Genomic DNA, 7,936 nt, shown 5'->3' on the forward strand with positions numbered 1-7,936 from the left:
GCAATGCTTTATGCTAGAAACATCCTGTAAAATGCAGGGAAAGACGTGACTCCGATGCATATGGGGTATCTTTGATTTATCTTTATGACATTCAGAGGCTGCACTACAACCTTCTCTAGCTGACTAAACAAAAAATGTACTTTGCTTGGGAAGTAATGTGTGATTCTGTCACTATCAATTCATTATTTCGATAGGCTACTCAACAACATACTAACTCTAAATCAGTCAGGAGCAAGCCTGGTAGCCTAAGAAGGAATGAACATGTATCATTTAGGCTATATTATTGTCAATATTAATATTATTTCAAGGCTATAGCCTGCCATTTAAGAAATACATTATGAGGCATTTGTGACACGCTAGAGGCTGGTAGCAGTGTTCAGCATTTCAACAACACATCAACAACAGCACTTCAACCAACATGCCTATAAATGTAGCATTTAGGCTCTATAAAATGAAGAAGAAAAAATAGAAAGATCCTTAGAGTTAAATAGCAATTAAACAAAAAAGGCCTTATTAGGCCATACATTGCCTTTGAATTAACTTTTAGAAACACGAGTTTGGCCAGTATTTAGTTTGAGGATCATGTGGTGTGCATACAAGTGCATATACAGTGCCTTGCGAAAGTATTCGGCCCCCTTGAACTTTGCGACCTTTTGCCACATTTCAGGCTTCAAACATAAAGATATAAAACTGTATTTTTTTGTGAAGAATCAACAACAAGTGGGACACAATCATGAAGTGGAACGACAATTATTGGATATTTAAAACTTTTTTAACAAATCAAAAACTGACAAATTGGGCGTGCAAAATTATTCAGCCCCCTTAAGTTAATACTTTGTAGCGCCACCTTTTGCTGCGATTACAGCTGTAAGTCGCTTGGGGTATGTCTCTATCAGTTTTGCACATCGAGAGACTGACATTTTTTCCCATTCCTCCTTGCAAAACAGCTCGAGCTCAGTGAGGTTAGATGGAGAGCATTTGTGAACAGCAGTTTTCAGTTCTTTCCACAGATTCTCGATTGGATTCAGGTCTGGACTTTGACTTGGCCATTCTAACACCTGGATATGTTTATTTTGAACCATTCCATTGTAGATTTTGCTTTATGTTTTGGATCATTGTCTTGTTGGAAGACAAATCTCCATCCCAGTCTCAGGTCTTTTGCAGACTCCATCAGGTTTTCTTCCAGAATGGTCCTGTATTTGGCTCCATCCATCTTCCCATCAATTTTAACCATCTTCCCTGTCCCTGCTGAAGAAAAGCAGGCCCAAACCATGATGCTGCCACCACCATGTTTGACAGTGGGCATGGTGTGTTCAGGGTGATGAGCTGTGTTGCTTTTACGCCAAACATAACGTTTTGCATTGTTGCCAAAAAGTTCAATTTTGGTTTCATCTGACCAGAGCACCTTCTTCCACATGTTTGGTGTGTCTCCCAGGTGGCTTGTGGCAAACTTTAAACAACACTTTTTATGGATATCTTTAAGAAATGGCTTTCTTCTTGCCACTCTTCCATAAAGGCCAGATTTGTGCAATATACGACTGATTGTTGTCCTATGGACAGAGTCTCCCACCTCAGCTGTAGATCTCTGCAGTTCATCCAGAGTGATCATGGGCCTCTTGGCTGCATCTCTGATCAGTCTTCTCCTTGTATGAGCTGAAAGTTTAGAGGGACGGCCAGGTCTTGGTAGATTTGCAGTGGTCTGATACTCCTTCCATTTCAATATTATCGCTTGCACAGTGCTCCTTGGGATGTTTAAAGCTTGGGAAAACCTTTTGTATCCAAATCCGGCTTTAAACTTCTTCACAACAGTATCTCGGACCTGCCTGGTGTGTTCCTTGTTCTTCATGATGCTCTCTGCGCTTTTGACGGACCTCTGAGACTATGCAGGTGCAGGTGCAGGTGCATTTATACGGAGACTTGATTACACACAGATGGATTGTATTTATCATCATTAGTCATTTAGGTCAACATTGGATCATTCAGAGATCCTCACTGAACTTCTGGAGAGAGTTTGCTGCACTGAAAGTAAAGGGGCTGAATAATTTTGCACGCCCAATTTTTCAGTTTTTGATTTGTTATAAAAGTTTGAAATATCCAATAAATGTCGTTCCACTTCATGATTGTGTCCCACTTGTTGTTGATTCTTCACAAAAAAATACAGTTTTATATCTTTATGTTTGAAGCCTGAAATGTGGCAAAAGGTCGCAAAGTTCAAGGGGGCCGAATACTTTCGCAAGGCACTATAGGCCTGCCTGATGATACACGGCTGCTGTGTTAAACAACAGATGCATTTTTCTAGAATTCATTGATGATCAGATACTTCTGTTGAAACTGGTTCTGTTGCACTACTTTTTTACTGTCGATAGACAACTTTAGCACTGTTCCAAACTTAGACTATCCTCTTTTTTTAACAATAGCCTGTATGCAAATAAAAATGTAGTGAAAATGTAGTGAAAGAGCCATCCTGATAATGCAGCCATCCTGTTCATGTGAGAAGGGGAGAAAGGATAGGGGAAACTGTCCAGCCCCTTGGCTGGTATTGCAGACTTTTATTCTTACTTTGACTGTTTCCTTTGGACAGATGTCCAGACCATTGAAACTGTGTTCACTTGCAACAACACTCTGACAGAAACTCCACTCTATCTGTCAGACATTCCCTCTACACATCCTCTCCTGTCTCCTTCTCTCCATACCCAAGAAGAAAAGAGAGAGAATTGCAGTGATGACCCTCTGGTCTCTTCTAACATACGGTAGTTCCCGATTCTCCAAGAACCTTCTGAGCGAATCCCAATAGAGTTCTTTGAAATAAGTGCAAATTGCATTTCAAACTGAAGTGAAAAGTGTCACTGCCTGCCCTCGATCAATGAATATATTGATGGGGTGGGAGTTTTACTCACTGAGAAAGAATTTTCAGGGATTAATAGCTCGTACTGACCCTAGCAAAGGATAATGTTTACATCAACCTCTCCTCACAAACAAAACAGCCAGGTGGAAAAGTCAGCATCGTATTTTTCAAAAAACACAACCAGGAGACGATTGATTGAAAATAAAGAGGTTATCTAAGAGAAATACAGTTATTTTTTGCTCTTTGGTGTTTCTTAACTTATCATATTATATGGAGATTGCTTAATAGTTCCTTTGGGAGTTGAACTCTAAACCCTTCGTTCCAAATTTCTATTTTTGAGAGTGGGCATTTTGATGGGCTCACTTACCATATTCTCTGATCTGAGGCAAAAGGCAGCCTCTGAAAAATATACAGCTTGATGGGGGCAAAATCAATTTCCTTTGAAGTAATGAAAATCTTATCAGCTAACGTTTGAAGACTTTGATGGGACTAGACAAGAGGAACGGGTCAATTATGGTATCTTTTACAACCCACTATCACCCCAATATTCTCTCTTGGCAGTCACTATCTTTTTTCCTACTTCCGCATATTAGGTTCCGCTCGGATAAAATGGACCAATTTAGCTTGCTCCATTGAAATATATGCATGGCTCGTTGCTAATGAAGTTTTGTTCTGATCTGAAAGTTTAATTGAGGAGCAAGCTGGATCCGTTAACTCTGTTTCTCACACAGTTGCCTGTCATGATGGCAAGACGCCAACTTTGCCCATGAAAATATCATGCTAACGCTAATTAGCAATGCGTACGCCAGTGTTATTTTTAAATGTCAATTTGATGTCTTTCAACAACAACAAAAACAAACACACAGGATGAGAAGCTTCATGTCTGATAGCCTACATTTAGTAACTTCATTAGGTTGTAGATATAGAGCAATTTTTGGTTTACAAGCAAAAAGCCCTGTAGCAGACACTGATGTCGGGATCTTGACAAACTTAGCAGTGAGTGAGTCATGACCATGAAAACACACAAGACTGATGGCTATAGCTATGCTCAACAAGTATATTATTCTTCTAGTTTTATCTAGCTCTATTTGCGATATTTTACCTTGCCTCGTTGGCTTGCTAGCTTGCTAGGCAATCAACCGTCAAAAGACATCTGCGATGTTGTAGCGTAGACAATAACCATCTGATTATATATTTTCTGACTTCCATGAGCTGCATCTAAATTTGGATGTGAACGTGTTTACTTCCATGTAAACAAACTGCTTTCCGATTCGGAACTGTCCTTGCAACTTTTCATGACGTAGCCAGGAAATGGGTCTATAACAGTGGCGGTCAGTGCCGTTTATGATGAGGCAGGAGGATTATTTTGTTAATGAGAATGGCTTTATTTCTATTGCAGCATGTTGGAGGACTTTCATTCATATTCCATTCACCCAGTTCAATGTAACATCGATAGGTTTAGGCTACTACATGATACTCAAATTTTCCCTTTACCCATCAATGAGGTTGCTATAACCTAGCCTATTAATGAAAGTTTACAACGTAGGTGCACACAGAGAGAACATTTTGAGATAGCAGTGACACATTCAATACCACCTTTCACACTCTTGCCATCATCTAGCTTATCTAAGGTGTAATCATTAGTCTAACAGTTGCAAAAATGAGTTTCTATTGGACAAGTTCATGTCTTTTTATCCCTGTTTCGTTTGTTTCCGTTAAAGAAACGTTTTTCAACAGAATCGGCGGAATGAAGACACCACAGATCACAGCAACCACGTTTTGTATTCATTCTAGCCTCATGCACTCTCCTCCTCTCACCTTTTCCCTTCGTTTGTGGACTTCAATGCACAACACATCAGCTCTATATGACCAGATGAAAAATCCTTTCCAAGCCAAACCATGTCATAACCGCTATACACAGCCAACATCGTTGTCCCCATATTAGCTAAAGTAACGTCCTAGTCAACATAGCTAATAGAACTAATGTGTTAGTAAACCTGCTACAATCATGCGGTAACGTTACAGTGTATAGTCAGTAAGCAGTTACACGGGCAGATCTTGGTGGCAATAAATTAATAAAACCAAAAGCTCACCTTGACTTGGAAGAGTTCCATTGTTGTGTTGGATAGTCATCTAGCTAACATAGCATCCCTCTGTTTGAGCCGGGTGTTTGAGTAACTAAACTAGCCAGCTGCATTTGTTAGCTAAGTAAGTGAAACTGAAAGTGAAATAATGACAAAATCTCTCCCTTTCTCTCGCTCTTGCTTCACCTTCATTTTTGAAGAAATCCATTTGTTGAAAACTGTTCAACTATTGTCTTTCTCTCTCTTTGAGTCAACTACTCACCACATTTTATGCACTGCAGTGTTACCTAGCTGTAGCGTATGCTTTCAGTGCTAGATTAATTCTCTGATCCTTTGATTGGGTGGACACCATGTCAGTTCATGCTGCCAGAGCTCTGATAGGTTGGAGGACGTCCTCCGGAAGTTGTCATAATTACTGTGTAATTCTATGGAAGTTGGTGAGAACCAAGAGCCTCCTAGGTTTTGTATTAAAGTCAATGTACCTAGAGGAAGCTAGCTGTCTCCCAGCTACACCATGGTGCTGTTGGCTACAGCCTACAGTGCTGTTGAGGCAACTGTAGACTTTCATTGCAAAACAGTTTGTTTTTATCAATTATTTGGTGACGTGAATATATTTAGAATAGTTTTATCTAAAAAAGAAAACTTTTTCAATGTTTTACCATTTTTATGAAATTCACTGAGTAGGAGGCTCCACTGCTCTCTACTAGTCTATAGACAGGCAGGTACAGTGTGCTGACCTTGCAAAGCCCCTGTTTCTAGTTCTTATTAGCCCTAACAAGAATGTGTCAAATTTACAATAGTACTATGCACCATGCATGAAGTACGGAAGGTTCTGCAGCACTCAGGATTTATTTCTACCCAGAGTGAACAGTAATTGATCTAATTGTCTTACACTGAGCAGCCTCTTCCTGCTTCCCCCATCCGAGGCCCACACTTCCTCCCTGCAAACCCACTTCCTCCAAATGACTTAATGGATTGAAGTCTGCCTTTAGTTGGATGCAATCACGCCTGTTCACCCCACCCATCACCCCCTTGCATTTTAATGAGGTCTTAATGGGTCTTTGATTAGAAAATGCATTTAGACAGCTGCCATGGCCCGGCCGGAAATTATGGATCTTCTCAGAGTACTTTTAATGTCCATTAAGGTCTATTTCTGTTGCTTTTGCAAGTGTCTGAAAAGATGAAAGCAACGTTTATTTGGATACAGCTGGAGCAGTTTTCCATTGCTTGAGGAAGAAGAGGATGTTGAGTGTCATCTTGACAGCGGATGGGTGCCATATTAAAGAGAGTTGTAAAAGAGGGGAGTTGTAGAACCGCTAACTAATTTCTCAACATGGTCTCATTAGAATGTCCTAATAGTGCCATTTAACCATTGTAGCTATACAGTATGTTACTTAAGCTGACATATTAGTTATGTGTCACCTAAATTTACTTGTATGTCACTATAATGGTGTATTTATAGCATTACTGACTGACTGATTACGGATTTGTACACTGACTGACTGATCACGGATTCTCCATTATAACAGGAACTAATAAAGCTGGTCTCTTCAGCTGCTTTGTTCTGGCAGGGGCAGTCCAGTTACTCTTAGTCAGACTGTCACTGGTGGTATATGATGAGAAGAGGGGGCTGGCAAGTCCAGCTTGCATTGTTTACTGATACACCAGAGGCAGGTGTGGACAGTAAATGCTTTAAATAACCCCCCCAACCCGGCACACAAAGAGATGGCCTTGGATGAAGCCTCTTAGTGTCTTTTTAAACCCTGTCACACGGCATTGAACTATCTTAACACACACACGCGTACATGCTTGTGCACGCACAAATGAACACACACACGCATACACGCAAACGTACACACACACACACACACACACACACACACACACACACACACACACACACACACACACACACACACACACACACACACACACACACTAGATCTGGGAGGATAAACTAAAAATGATCGACACCTACCATAGCGATCACTTATCACAGGCATTTTGCTGATAGCATTCAGTTGTGAAATGTTATAGTGAAATAGATTTTTGTCCATATCGCCCAGCTGCCACCTCGCTCTCACTGTCTCTCTGTCTCTCTGTCTCAGCCAGTCTGAGCTCCATGTTTAATGAGACAGAACAGTGGGCAAGCTCCAGCGACTAATCAGAGATCAGTGTAAAAAGAGACAGAGAAGAGGGGGGAGTGAGGGAGGAGGGGAAGAAAGAGAGGAACTTGTATCAGGGGAGAGACAAAAGTGAGACGGTGAGTGGAGAGGGAAGGGAGATCAAGGCAGGAGACGGGGGTTGATAGAGAAAGAAATCAAGGATGGAAAAGTAGTCTGCGAGATAAAGGGAGAGGTTTGAAAGGAGGAATGGCGTGACTGGAACTCAGGTGCGAATACGATCATTAATAACCCTTGTTCTTTGAGAGGGTGTTCAAGGCCAGTCTTTCAATAGAAGAGACCCAGACTGTTTTATCTAGGCTTTCTTTACCCTTATCGCCCATGGTCTCAATTATGAGACAAGACCATTATGATGATGAAAAGGAACACAGAGAATGGACTAGCCCCCACCCCACATTTTCTGAGAGTGTTAAACTACCAATAAGTTTAGGACTATCTTGTTATATAGACACATTCATTATAAAAAGTCAACCATATATTCACACTCATCCCAACATGACAGTGACGGATGGACAGACAGTTGGAATACCCTAGGCATTGTTTCCCCTGTGGCCATTCCAACTGTTTCTTTCAGCTGCCTAGATCATACATCCCGCTCAAACCTCAACCCTATTGTATTGTTCTATTGTTGCTACTGTGGCATCCTTGGCCGCAGGTCTGCAGTGCTGACTGTAAGTCTATCTGGCTGGATAGCATTGACCTGTGTGGGTGGGGGTTGATGGTGGGGGCACCGGAGGGGACGTGTCAGTAGTCTATATTTACCACCTTGAGTGCATTGTGTTTGGCCACATTCTCTTCATGAAGGACGCTTTGTGTCCAGGGCC

This window comes from Oncorhynchus mykiss, chromosome 2 (genome assembly GCF_057628025.1).
Source record: "Oncorhynchus mykiss isolate SJ-2025 chromosome 2, ASM5762802v1, whole genome shotgun sequence".
NCBI classification, from domain to species: Eukaryota; Metazoa; Chordata; class Actinopteri; order Salmoniformes; family Salmonidae; genus Oncorhynchus; species Oncorhynchus mykiss.